We start from the raw sequence: 15,088 nt of genomic DNA, 5'->3' as shown, positions 1-15,088 counted from the left end.
GAATCTCTAGAAAAAATTGTTACTATGATTTAAAAAGATTAATTTTTAAATTGGCCTATAAAAAGATCCTGCACAATTTTTATGGCTTTTGGCCCTTGATGATGATAGCTGAAATTTAGTATGTTATAATTCTTGTCTAATTGATTAAAAGTCTCAATGGGCATGAAGCTTGAAAATGATTAGTGTTTTTGCTAGGGCCACCTTTAAAATGGAAATTTTATTATTATTAGGATAATTATTCAAATCAGTCTTTTTGATTTAGGCATTAAGAGATTTTTAGATTAAAAAAAAAATGATGATTCACTTATAAATATCAGAATTTTTTGAGCATATATGAGGGAATCACATTAAAGCATTATTTAGTTATTTGTTCATAAGAGTGGAGTGTTTCTATAAAAATGTTAAGTATAATTACTAACATTGAAAAAATTTGTTAGCATATACTTGTTGAACAGATTTTTATAGTAATGAGAAATACTAAATTTTGTAATAACAAACATATGATACTAATTTCAAATTGTAGTGTTTTTCTTTTTTTTTACATATTTTAATGGTTATGTAAATTATTTTTCTTGTATTACATATTATATAAAAAGTGCATTTTAAGAAAGAGATGAAAGACTGCTTTTTTAAGGTAATTAAACTTATTTAATTAGCATAAACGTTTGTGGCTCTTCTTGAGCTTTCATTATTTCTTGTAAGAATTTAAGAAATTTCTGTAAAACATAGTATCAATGCCTATTTTTAAACAATCAAATGCCCACATTAAATTGAAAGAAGCAGTTTTTGGTCTCTTTCATACATTAAATTCCATAAATCTTGGCATCAGTCTCTTTCATATTGTTTGAAAGAGATTGATGCCAAGTTTTGTGGAATTTAAAACAGTGTATTTTAATTTTGGAAAAGTATAAAATAAAATTTTGTGAAAAACTAATTATTGCTAGTCAAAAATTGTTCAAAAATATCACACAAACAACGTTTTCACTTTCCAGCACAATTATTTAATGTTTAGAAAAACATCTGTGTGATTTTTTTTTTAATTATTATTTTCCAGTTTGGTTTTTCTTTTTTCATACAAAAATTGTTTCTATATTTGTAAAGGTATTGATTAGAAATTAATGATTCCTTTTTCTTGAAGTGATAACATTTCCATAATCACAACAATGTTATGCATTGTTTAAAGTCAATTTGAAAATAAGACGTATACGTTAGAAAATATGGTAGTTTTTATAACAATTTACTAAAATTTTAGGTTTTACTTATTTATAATTAAGGCTGTATAAAATATTCTGGAACATTATAAAGCATGTTTTAAGTTATCAGTTGGAAAAATCCAGACACATTACAGGTATACTAAAATGACCTTAGACTTAGATCTTGTTTGAGAATATATTAGCATATTTTGAGGTTTCAAACACACATGAATAATATGAACACATTTTTGGAAAATGTTCAGAATATACAAACATTAAAATACTATTTTAATGAATTAAGTTGTTGAAATTAATTTTAAATTAAACAAGAACATTCAAATTAAGAGGTGGTCTGCATCTTCACTTAACAAAGGATCACCTAACCTTTTAAAGGGTTTCTCAAGGAGTATTTTAAGTAGAAGATTCCCAATCACAGTGTGTGAGTATTTAGAGATGCAAGTATGTCTTGACACACTTGTATGTGTAAATACTCTGATGAAGCATACAATGATACAATTGAGAAGATAAGACAGCCAAATGTTCTTGTCTTTATTAGGCTGCTTTGACAAAACTACAAACTATAAAGACAACTTCATTGTTTTATTGATGTTTTAATTGTAGTTATGTCACCAGAAGTGAAAGATTTTAAGCCATTTTTGATATTTTTGGGTCTAATGAAAGACTATACACATTTAAGTTTTAATGAAAACATTAAGTGATATCTATCAAAACAATATTCTTTATGAAAACACTTACGTTTAGTCACTAATGGTATTGAACAATGCTAAAAGTTGGTCACTTATTATGCAAAATGTTTCCAAAAATAACTTGTGTGTTGTTTGGCACTTTCAATGAATTTAGTTGCTGATAATATTTAAAAGAACTTTTCTGTTGCTAATAACTATGTCAGAAATTGCAAGCAAATTCTGGAAAAAACCTCATTGACAAGAGTTTACTCACAGAAATTTTTGTTGATATTTCTCTTCTACTGAAACTGGTCTTAATAAGATGGGACATGGATCAAAGCTGTTAATTTTCATGCCGAACATTACAAAAAGTTCTAGAAAGTAAAGCATGAGGAAAGTCTAACCATTGAAAATCTTATCAGTTTAACTTAAATATCAGTCTTATCAGATACCAATTTTTACATACAATCAGATTATTTATGTTTACTCAAATTTGTCTTTTTTTACTAGACAAGTTTGAAAATCACTGCTTGACAATTAAAAATGTATTCAATACAATGGATACTGTTCAAACTTATTTACAAGATCAGAAAGAACGTTTTTACAACATTTACTCAAGTTATGAATGAAAATTTTCATCTCAAATGTATCTGTAATATTTTGAACTGCTTTAATGCTGAATATGTTTTTCTTAATATTGATTTTGGCAATTGAACAAAATAGTTTTATATTTGCTCGACTATTGTTAGTAGAAATGGAGAGATCTTTTTCTCACAGTAAAAAGCAATACTGAAAGATAATTGTTTGAGCTATAATCCTGATAATTTTAACAAATATATTGTCACGAATCATAACTGAGAGATTCAAAAATAAAAGATTAATATGAGAATATTTTCAGGATTTCATCAAGCATAATATGTTCATAAAGCAAGTTTATTTAGAATATATTTTTGCAGTCTTATTTATTATTTATTTTAGAAAAGATGATTAAAGTTAGAAATTTGTCTGCAAATTTTCCAAATAAATTCCCAAATGTAAACACAATTGATTAAATTTTTTTTTTTTTTATATAATTTAAGTCTCGATTATGGACAAACAACTTGTCACAAGAATTATCGGCGGATGATGCTTCAAATGGAACATTAGTAAGGTGAGATTGTTGCTCTGAATTATGCAGTTTGTTAGAAAGAAAACAGTGTTTTGTTTGCCTGTTTTCATGTCTCAAAATTTAATTTCTTAAATGTTTGATTGTGCAAAATTGCTTGTGAAAGTTTTGTGATAACTATAGCTTAATGTGTACCTACAGTTTGAATAATGCTGTTAAAAAATTACTTATAAAATTTAAAAAATTTTCAAAGATTTGAAAATTATACTGAAATTAAATTAAATTAGTGACAATTTAATTATATTCTATAAAAATTTTGAATTTTATATTGGTATACTTTAAAAGAAATTGGACTTATATGAAAATTATTTGCATGATCGAAATTATTTTATTGTGATTTTTTAATTGATAGTAACTATATTTCATTTTATGCAAATTCCTGGACATCAGTTTCCGGATCGGCAAGGTAGGAATCTTTTGATTTTTGTTTTTTTCCCTTATACTATCAAAAATATTGAGACTCACTGCATGCTTGTTTGTCAGGCATTGATTGCACATTATACATTTATTCAATAGAATATCAAATGAAGAAACATTATCAAACATGATTATTTTTTATATACAAATAATTTTGTAATTGCTTACTTATGATTGTCCATAATTGAGATTTGTTACTTATTGTTTGCTTAAATATTAAATATTTTGCATATTTAATTGCCTTTTGTTTTGCTAACATTTTACAGATATTAAAACTTTTACAAGGTTATAAGTGTTTGCTTTTTATGTTAAATGTTATAATTTGGATGAAGTATTTTGCATATGACATTATTGTTTTGTGTATGTTGAATATTTTGTGTAATATTTTATATTAATTTTAATGCAGTTGATTCTTCAAAAATCTTAGTTTTGCTAACAAAATCTATAACAAATTGGAGAAATTACAATATATTTTTTTAAATGTACCAAATTTTCTTTACTCTTTAACTTTTTGCATATTGTGAATTTTCTTCTGAAACTTGATTATAATCATACTGAGTGATTCAGAAGTTTACTTGTCAGAAATAGATTTGGTGTCACTGTGAGCCAACCATCTAGAACACTTATTTAAATGTAGTCCCTTGAATCCATAGTAAAGTGCCTTGCCAGCATCAACAAATCTACTCCTTGTGAGTAAAATTTACATTAGATCACCCCAGACACATATTGTTTGATATTAAAACTATTAAGCATCTGTTTAATCAGTCATAGATATTAGTTTGTGTGCATTTAAGTGCCAGTAACCCATTTTTTTAGATAATCCATATTATATTAAGACAAAAGAACTGCTATTAAGTTATCATTGCTTAATTTTTGTAAATGATATTTTAAAAATTTAATAATTATTTATTCAATATATGTAAAATCAATATTATGTATATAAAAAATTATTATACAAGTTTTAACATGGAGAAGAAGAGAATTGCAAAATAATATGAAACACCAGGGAGAGTTCCTAATATTAGATGAGTATTCTGTTTGGATTTTAAATAGTAAAACTTCTGTTGAATATTAAAAAAACTGAATGAATGAACTGTTAATAAAATGAAAATTAACTGTATGTCATTATATGTTAGTTTTGTGTCCATTGAAAGTAAGCATGCAATAAACAAAATTAAGAAAATAAAACCTTTAATACTCATCCAGAAAAAAATTATAAGATTCTTCTTTATCTGTGATAATAAGCCACTTGCTGGATTCAAGGAGGAAAATTTTATTTTAACTTAGGGATTTCATGTCTATTCTACCCAAGTACATTTAAAAACTAAAAAATTACATAAAATGTAATGCAAGAATAGCTATTAAATAAATGTGAGAAGTGAGAATTTATTAATATAACATTCTCTATGTGCTGAATGTGGACTAAGCATCTGTATCATTTACATAACCTTCTCTTAAGGTGTGTCTGTAAATGCTTTTTTACAATAAACCTATTTTTAGATCTTGAATAAAGGCCAACATATTCTTGACTTCTTAAGATACACAAAATCTCAAAAACAAACTCTTCTAATTCACTAAAGACTTAATTTAACATTTTGTGAATGTTTTTAGAAGTTTTGTTTTTAAATACATCATTACTTGAGAATTAAGTCTAAAGACTTTAAAAGTATTTATATAATTTTAAATTAAGACTTGTTTGATTAAATTAGCAGTGTTTTTATTTTTGAGACTTTGTAAATATTTTTAACTGAGTAGGAACTGAGTACGTGTCATTTGGTTCCAATTGAAACAAAACATGTTTTATGTTTAGGTTTTGGTTCTTTTTAGCTAGAATATCATGTTTATATATACATTCATCCACACACACTTTGGACATTACATTATACACTGCTGGCCATTAAAATTGCAACCCCAGAAAGGAATGATCATACGAACGTCAAAATCATATGAAAGGAAGAAGAAGTTGGGATATGCAAATGATTAATATTTCAGCACATTTAGATGATGCAGGAGGGACAAACAACCTCTGAAGCACTGCATAAAAGAAAAGTTGTGCAGTGGATTTCTCATTCAGAAATTACTTTGTAAGGTTGGGATTTCATTAGAATATCGTATTATGCCTCGAATAACAAGAAGAAATGCTTACCAGCAAGTGTTGGAATTCAATTGAGGCAGGATCATTGCCTATCGAGAGTGTGGATTATCGTTCTGTATGTAATATTGCCACCCGCACTGGTCGAAATCCAACTACTGTCATGCGAATATGGAATTGATGGGTTGCTGAGGGTCTTACTGAACAACATTCAAGATCTCAATGCCCTTCCGTGAATAATGCCCGAGAGGACAGACATATTGTGAGGTCTGCTGTGCAAAACCATGCAACCACATCACGGACCATTAGTCAGGAAATGAGCTTGTTCGCAGCATGTCCAGTATCTGCTTGTATGGTGTGACGATGTTTGCAGCAGCGTGGACTGTCAGCACGGCGACCATTACTTCGGCTTCCCTTGACAATGCAGCATAGAGAGAGACAGCAACTATGGTGCACCCGATGACAAAGCTGAATACAGGAGTGGCAGAATGTCGTCTTTTCAGATGACTCCCAGTTCTGCGTGCAGCATTCTGATGACCGCATAAATGTCTGAAGGCTCCGAGGAGACCGCTTGTCACCTGCTTGCATTCGATATCAGCATAGGGGCCCTGCACCTGGTGTGATGATATAGGCAGCCATTGGGTACACGGCACACACATCTCTAATTTGAATCGATGGTAATTTTAACACAGATCGGTACATTTCTGACATCTTACATCCACTGGTTGTGCCCTATCTTCGTGGCCTGCAAAATGCCATCTTCCAACAAGATAATGCAAGACCTCATGTTGCCCGTCGTGTTCTGACCTTCCTCAATACAGAGGGTATTCGATTGTTGTTCTGGCCTTCATGTTCTTCAGATCTCTCACCAATTGAAAACATCTGGTCATGGGTTGCTGAGAGACTGGCCTGCCACCCCTTTCCAGCTAATACGGTTGATAAAGCGTGGCATAGACTTGAAGCAGCATGGAATGAGTTGCCCATTTCTGTCATCCAAGCCAAGTTTGACTCCATGCCTAACTGGATAAGGGCTGTTTTAGCTGCCAGGGGTGGCAAATGTGTGTACCAATTTCGCACCCCTGTAAACCCCCAAACTGCTTGCAAATTTACTTATTTTGTCTTCATGCCATACTGTTTACATACAATAAATATCGTCTTTTTATTTGCTTTCCTTCTTGGTGTTGCAATTTTAATGGCCAGCAGTGTATTAATTTTCTCTCTCTCTCAACACTCTACAAGAATAAAACATAATAGAAAAACTGTTACTAGAGCATAAAAATTGGAAGCAATTTGAATGAGTTTTTTTTATAGTTTTGTCTATCTTCAGATAATTCTTAAATATATCACTGCGATATGAACACATTATGAATTAAAATTTTCTTAGGGAATTAAAAGATGAGATCAAAATCAGTAATTAGGCATTCAAATATGCAGTTTATCTTTTGCTTCCTTAACAACAATTTCATTCATTATGCACTCATGTTAATTGCATTCTAATTATTTCCACATTTATCGCATTTTGTGTTTCCCGAGACAGGCGAAAGTGCAAAAGTATTCAAATCCAAACTGTTTCTGAATTTTATACTTCAGTAGAGTAATTTTCTATTAAAATTTCTTAAAAATAAAAATAGAATTATGTTAAATATGGAATTGCAACTTAAATATTGTTCTTTGGTTTTAGATATCAATTCAAATTCTTTTCAGTGATCAATATGGGTTACTTATAAAGGTTTTGAAATATATATGAATGGTATATAATTGTGCTTATGAAAAGAGGAGGAAAAACTTATACAAACATTAATTTTGTAGCATAAATTTAACAACAATAAAATTTATTGGCTTGGAATCTTTTAAATGATTAGAAACCTACAATTTTTGAGATAATGATGTAAATAATTTATTAAATCTCTGTTAAAAAGATGTTGAAAGTTTATTTATTTGCATATGCAGTAGCAGTAGCAATAATAGTAATTTTTTAAATTCAGGTGGAAATTAGTCAGATTAATGGAAGGATAACTAAATCTGATGTCGTGTAATAGTAATTTGAATGAATTAATATTTTGGAATGAATATTGTCTTAAGAAGGTGGACTACTAACATATCAACTGTTGTTGTAAAATATGGATTGGCAGAAACTCTGGGAAACCTAATCTTAACTACTACCAATAGTTATACCAAAGTTTTGGTATCCAATAGCAGCGGGGACATATGTTGCATATTTGAACGTCAAACTGCATGTTACAGCACATAGTATATTGTTGCATGGCAGGCTTGACTTTGAATATACCACTTAAACCTCCTGTTGCTATTGGATACCAAACTTTGATATTATTGAAATTAGTGAAGACTAGACACAGATCTTAATTTACCATGAATAATTTTATTGGGACATCCTTGGAGCTATTACTGACAAGCCAACCAACTAACTCCATTTTAGACCTGACTTACTTGTAATGGGCAATTTGCAGTTGGCCACAATTGTTAATGTACTGATACCAGTCCCACATAAAAAATTAACTTACAATAAAAAAATATATAATACAGGGTCCAGCAGGGAAGTATGACTTTTTCAGAATAATTGTACAGTTATTTGTTTACAAAAAGAAAATTTTATTTTTCCAATAGAAACAGAAATGTATGCTATTAATACTGTAAAAAGCAAAGGAAAAAATTTTGTTGAATCACTTGGATTTTCTGTGTAATTGCATCTTTGAGGGCATCAGTATTCTGTGGCTTCTTGATATACACTTTAGCTTTTAAGTAGACCCATAAAAAGTAATCACATGCCAAAAGATTGGTGATTGAGCTAGTCACTGAATGTCCCTATGCAGAGAAATGAGATGTCAGGAAACATTTTTCAAAGTTTATTCATTGAATCCCTCAATGTATAGGCAGTTGCCTTGTTTTATTGAAACTATATTGTTTGATGGTTTATGCCATGCCTTTGCAGCTTGGGCAAAATGAAATTGTGTAACATCACAACAATGCTGTAAAGTTATTGTTAGTGATAGCTCACTAGTGGCTGAGTGGACACTAGTGATTATCACTTAACACTGGTAGTTGGTCATGGGTTTATGCCTTGCCAAGAGGCTGGCCATGTATGCTGGAGTTTTCCAGGTTTCCTTCACATTAGCAATAGAATAAATAGGATCAGTTTCCCATAAAAATTCCTCCCAGGAGGCATCACTCTTGTCAGATTGCCTGTGTGTTGCATTGCTATAAACAAGTAAATCAACCAACAACTGTTACTGATTGTCCTCTTTCCTCAGAGAGTAAGGGCCAGTTACACTGAACTTGGTTAACCCACACTACAGTTACACATTTGCTATGAACCAGATCTTGATGGAGTTGCTGAAGATTTGTTGAGACAACCAATAACAGAAATTCTTTTTGTTAATGCATCCGAAGACATGAAAGTGAACCTCATCATACATCATCACCACCACAACATTATCCCTTAAAATTTCCAGCATTCCCTTTAATTCATGAAGTTATTTTGCTGTAGCTGTTGGACAGTCATGATCTTGTATGGGTGATAATTTAGATCTAAATGTAAAATTCTTTAATTAAACTAACCTTTTCAACATCTGCAGAGCATGAACATGTCTTACCATTGAATGATGAGAGCTATTCTCCACAACTTGTGAAAATATTGAATTGGTGAGACAAGCCCAAACAGTTCATTCATCTCCATGAGCTTTTCTTAGCAATGGCAAACCTATCATTTGCAGGTTTTTGATCTACTTCAGAATAGTGTTTTGGCTTGAAAATTTGCCATGATGTCCAATATTAAAATGAGTTTGAAACTTCTGCTGAGTGAGAGTCACTGAATCACTATTTTTTAAAAATGTTTCAACAAAAAAAACGCAATGCACAACTTCATTTTATTACTGAGAAATGTCATCACCTGACAAATGCTACAAACTGTTTCCATGGTGATAGGCACCCAAGCAGATGTTACATCTGCTTGGGTGCCTATCACCATGAAACAGTCATACATAATTCTAGAAATGTCATACATTCCTGTTGGACTCTGTATAAAATTTTGAATTTCAAAAATTACTTATAGATTTGTGAATGAAATTTGTCAAGAACAAATTAGAAATTTTATTCTTTCAAAAAACTTTGTCACTTATGATTTTAATATTGTTTGTTCTGTTAGAGAGTCTGATAAATTTTTTGGTGTGTAGAAAATGAACAAAGTGATTTCGTTAAAATCTCATTCCAAAAAACAAATTAAAAATTTTTGGTACAATCAATAATTTCTGTTCTAATGCTAGAAAAATTCACTACTCATTTATGATGATGAAGACTTATTAATGCCTTCATTATCAATCCACATTGCTTAATTAATAGAAGATACAACAAGATATCTATGATAAAACTTTGAAAGGTTTTGAGCAGTTGAAAATATTTTATGATACAAAATATTAAATAGTAGTAGTAATAAAAGAAATTCTGAAAAATGTTTGAGAGAAACTTCAGACATGTTAACATTGACTTTCACTTTACTCTCAGCGAATAAATTCATTATTTATGAAGACTGTAGTAAATTGAACCTGAAGGAAACTAATCTAGATAAATTTTATATATAAAATTTCTCTCGGAGAAATTCTTTATAAAAAGTAGGACCTTTTGTCAATATACTCTACTCTAATACTAATAAAATAGAACGTAATAGATACAATAAAATAAATTAGCTACTCCTGATAAGCAAGATGTAATTGTTGGTTTAATATTTGGAAAAATTTTCTATATATGATCCGAGTTATATTAGTAAGGGATGTTTGTCACTTTGTAAATTACAGCTTAATGATACATAATACTGCCAAAAGGCTGGTTTCTCTATTTTTGCTTCATTTTCCAAAAATGAAAGCTGTTCCTTTCTATCTTTAAGATTTAAATCATTAGAAGTTATAAAGCATGGCATTTTTTTAAATAACAAAGATTCAATATTTTATCATAAATAATGTGTGTTGTTTTTAAAATACATTTATTATTGTAGTACTTTCATGTACTTATTCTAAATAAATAAATCAAGACAATTTGAAGATAGTTTCACAGTAGGAATATATATATATCGTATCAAGTTAAATGTCAAGATGGATTCAATTTTCTGACATATATTTTCTGAAGTTCTCCATAAAAATTTTGTTCAAGTAAAAATAAATCAGTTAATGAAATTTATTAATATATAATTGATATATAAAATTATTAATCAATTAATTTATTTTTTGAAGAATCAGCTAAATTAAATGATCATCACTTCTTTTTTAATTGAAGAGATGTTTTTATAACTAAAATAATTTATAAAGCAACCAATTATTAATTTAAGATCTTTATATTTTTTAATATTAATTGATTATGTAAGTACTAAATTTTTGCCATTTTGGATATCCACAGATGGTTTCCAAATTTAAATGGTTGCATGAGAATGTTTTCACCCTTTTCTTAATATTTGTTTTTGAAATTTATAAAAGTAATTAATTAAAAAATACAATTTATAAATAATTTTTTTTTTATTACAGTTCTAAGATAAAAGAAGCTTTTGAAGAGCATTTTAAAAGATGTTCAATAGTAAGTTTCTATGAAGTAGTAATATCTAATATTATTGATGATTTAATTTTTAAAAAAGTCAAAGTTATTTCATTTGATCATGCTTAAATTTAGACCAATAGCAAGCTTGATGTAATAGCTAGACGTAGCAAATTATGCAGCATAAAATAGATATAAATTGCAATATTTGTCAGATGCTTTACTTTGGAAGAGATTTGATGAAGTACAGTTGTCCCTTGATAGTCCGACGTTTTGTAATCCGACATGCTCAGTAGTCTGACGCACCTCCCATCAAGGCCCCGTCTCCGTTACATGTCTGTTTGCACAGAAGCATGTCGCGACGTGAATCTCCCCACCCAATTCTTACATGATGACACACATTTCATGTGTTTTCCATGAGCAGTTCTGTTCAAACAGTTGGAGTAGGGAATATTGTAGGCTACAGCTAGCAAAACAATGTCAAATATGTAATCACTTTCGGTAATTCAGACACTTTTGGTAATTCGTCACCCCTTTGGTCCCGTACCTGTTGGATTATTAAGGGACAACTGTATTTTTAAAATGATGCCACTTGGAATAGTTGACTGTAGACCAATACCAGGCTGCAGAGAATTTTGAGGATAGAAATTGTGGTAAAATAATGCCATGTGTTCAAAAAACATTTGATATTGATAATCATTATACTGCTAGAAAATGTTATGTGAATATCTTGCACTTGAATACAAAAATACTGTACCAATTCCTGACACATTGAATAAATATTGCCAGTCTGCCCTATCAACTAATTAGAGAAGCACTGTTTTAAAGGTATAATTTACATATTTATCTAAATGAAACAGTTATTTCTCTTGTATTAGAATTAATTTTCACTTAATATTTTTTATTTTCTGTATCTTTTGTACACAACTTCATATACAAACTTTCTTCAGAAATGGAATGTTCATTAGGACATTATGATATAAATTGAATAACAATATTTAAAATTACATGATATATACGTAAGTTAGTGAATATTATTCTTTGATATATTTATAATAAAAATATAATATGCAAATTAATGATTGGATGTGAAAGTGCAAAACAAAGGCAAAAAATCAATCATAACTTTAAGTTTGTTGAGAGGTATTTAAATAGTTTAAAATTATTTGACTTTGGCCATAAAGTGCTTTGCCAGACTGTAAAAGTTGAAGGAATCTAAGATTGCAGATTTGAACTTCCAAATATTTATGAATATTTTGTCATAAAAGTATTATTTTAAAATTTTGTATTAAATAAGAACATTATAAATTTTGTCATTTGTTTAATATTCAAAATAAATAAAAATATTTTTACTAATGGCCAAATATTTTCATATCTTGTTCTGTTTTGGTCTTTTTTCTATCTCTTCAATTGATTATATGGTATTTTTGGGGGCATTTTGTTACAAAAATGAGTTATAATAATTTCATTTGTGATTACAGCATATCTGACTCACTGAATGTTGAATTAGGTTATATGGTATAGTCAGTGACAGAAAATATTCATTTATTTTGGTTGGTGTTGTGTTCATATTTTTTTATGCTTTATAAATAAGTTGTATTTATAAAATACATAAACAAAGTCCAACATTTATATAGAGATTGAAGCTTTATAGAAATAAAAATGCTTTGTAAATTTACAAAATACATACCATTTATATAAGAGCATGCTTTTATGCCTGAGTATGAGTGTAGATGGGGCAGAATTGGCACTATATTTTGCAAAGTACTTAAAAACTCAATCTTAAAAAAACTTTTTTAGTATCTAAAGCATTTCTAATAATGGTTACCATAGAGATGTAACTAAATAGTTACAGTATCAGTACATTTATATTTAATTTATATTGGCACAACAGTACAGTGCTCTTATAAGCTAAAACAGCCTTGCACACATAAGACCATGCTGTTGTATGTGAGGTATGATCTTAAAAGCAAAGTAAGATGTGTGTTTCAAAAACAAAAGCAAGCAATTTTCACATATGCAATTTTACCTAAACCTATAATACAACAATTACACAATCATTTTGAGTTATTACACCATGATTAGGCCTTTAGAGAAAAAGAATAAACTAAAGATAATAGAATTCATTAAAATTTAATGAATTCTATTATCTTGTTTTAAGTAGCCAACATTAAATGTTGGCTACTTGAAACAAGTAAGTGATTTAATTTATTTATGTACAAACAAAAGACTTTATTAAGTTTATGCTTATGTTTCATAACTATGGCAGTTCCATTTATTTAGTTTCTCTTTTCTCTAGAGGCCTGATCGTATGATAACTGAATGTTTATAAAATTTTGTTATAACTTCAGATAAAAGCAGTGTACTTAAACTAAATTATTTAATCTGATCAGTACATTGAAGAGCATTTTAAAAGATGTTCAATAGTAAGTTTCTATGAAGTAGTAATATCTAATATTATTGATGATTTAATTTTTAAAAAAGTCAAAGTTATTTCATTTGATCATGCTTAAATTTAGACCAATAGCAAGCTTGATGTAATAGCTAGACGTAGCAAATTATGCAGCATAAAATAGATATAAATTGCAATATTTGTCAGATGCTTTACTTTGGAAGAGATTTGATGAAGTACAGTTGTCCCTTGATAGTCCGACGTTTTGTAATCCGACATGCTCAGTAGTCTGACGCACCTCCCATCAAGGCCCCGTCTCCGTTACATGTCTGTTTGCACAGAAGCATGTCGCGACGTGAATCTCCCCACCCAATTCTTACATGATGACACACATTTCNTAAATTCTCATTCAAAGTATCTAGTTAAGAATGTGAATTCTATCCTAAATCTTTATTTTTATAATACAAATTTGAAATATGATTAAATGTGAGGATAGTAACATTTATCTAATAACAAATTTACTTATTCACTCTTTTTTAAATTATTTTAACTAAGATAATGTCAAATTAAGTAGCCATTAAACTGGTATATCAGTTATTTCAGATATATTTTATTTAGTTGATTTTTTTATCATTTATGTATTTCTGTTGATTAATTCAAAATTCTATTTTAACATTTTTTAGGAGCAGATTAACCTTAGAAATAGAGTGGAACAGGTTACAAGATCATTGAGTTCTATCAACCAGAATCTTCAAAGCACTGCACGCCGTAATTCGATTCATCGTTCCATTTCTTCGGCCGAACTGTGCCATTCCACCTCGTTTATATAACTAATTGCAGATGCTATTAATATTTTTGTACTTATTTCTTTATCATCCACATTCTCTGCATATATAACATGTAATTCGATTGATACAAACACAATGTTAACATTCCACTCGACGTGAATCTTGGTTGATGACACACATTTCATGTGTTTTCCATGAGCAGTTCTGTTTAAACAGTTGGAGTAGGGAATATTGTAGGCTACAGCTAGCAAAACAATGTCAAATATGTAATCACTTTCGGTAATTCAGACACTTTTGGTAATTCGTCACCCCTTTGGTCCCGTACCTGTCGGATTATTAAGGGACAACTGTATTTTTAAAATGATGCCACTTGGAATAGTTGACTGTAGACCAATACCAGGCTGCAGAGAATTTTGAGGATAGAAATTGTGGTAAAATAATGCCATGTGTTCAAAAAACATTTGATATTGATAATCATTATACTGCTAGAAAATGTTATGTGAATATCTTGCACTTGAATACAAAAATACTGTACCAATTCCTGACACATTGAATAAATATTGCCAGTCTGCCCTATCAACTAATTAGAGAAGCACTGTTTTAAAGGTATAATTTACATATTTATCTAAATGAAACAGTTATTTCTCTTGTATTAGAATTAATTTTCACTTAATATTTTTTATTTTCTGTATCTTTTGTACACAACTTCATATACAAACTTTCTTCAGAAATGGAATGTTCATTAGGACATTATGATATAAATTGAATAACAATATTTAAAATTACATGATATATACGTAAGTTAGTGAATATTATTCTT

General features: G+C 29.2%; 1 long non-coding RNA gene across 1 annotated transcript; it reads left to right on the top strand.

Moving 5' to 3' along the window:
• Positions 1-1,098: 1,098 nt before the first annotated feature.
• Positions 1,099-14,430, top strand: LOC111635410. Its single transcript, XR_002758372.1, has 4 exons — positions 1,099-3,029; positions 3,435-3,450; positions 11,082-11,130; positions 14,164-14,430. It is a non-coding gene; the product is annotated as an uncharacterized LOC111635410 (long non-coding RNA).
• The last annotated feature ends 658 nt before the right edge of the window (positions 14,431-15,088 follow it).

This window comes from Centruroides sculpturatus, unplaced genomic scaffold (assembly GCF_000671375.1).
Source record: "Centruroides sculpturatus isolate CEXI.00-Female unplaced genomic scaffold, Cexi_2.0 scaffold997, whole genome shotgun sequence".
Taxonomy (NCBI): Eukaryota; Metazoa; Arthropoda; class Arachnida; order Scorpiones; family Buthidae; genus Centruroides; species Centruroides sculpturatus.
Note: the sequence above shows the minus strand (reverse complement) of the source record. Positions and strands in the feature narration are given on the sequence as shown.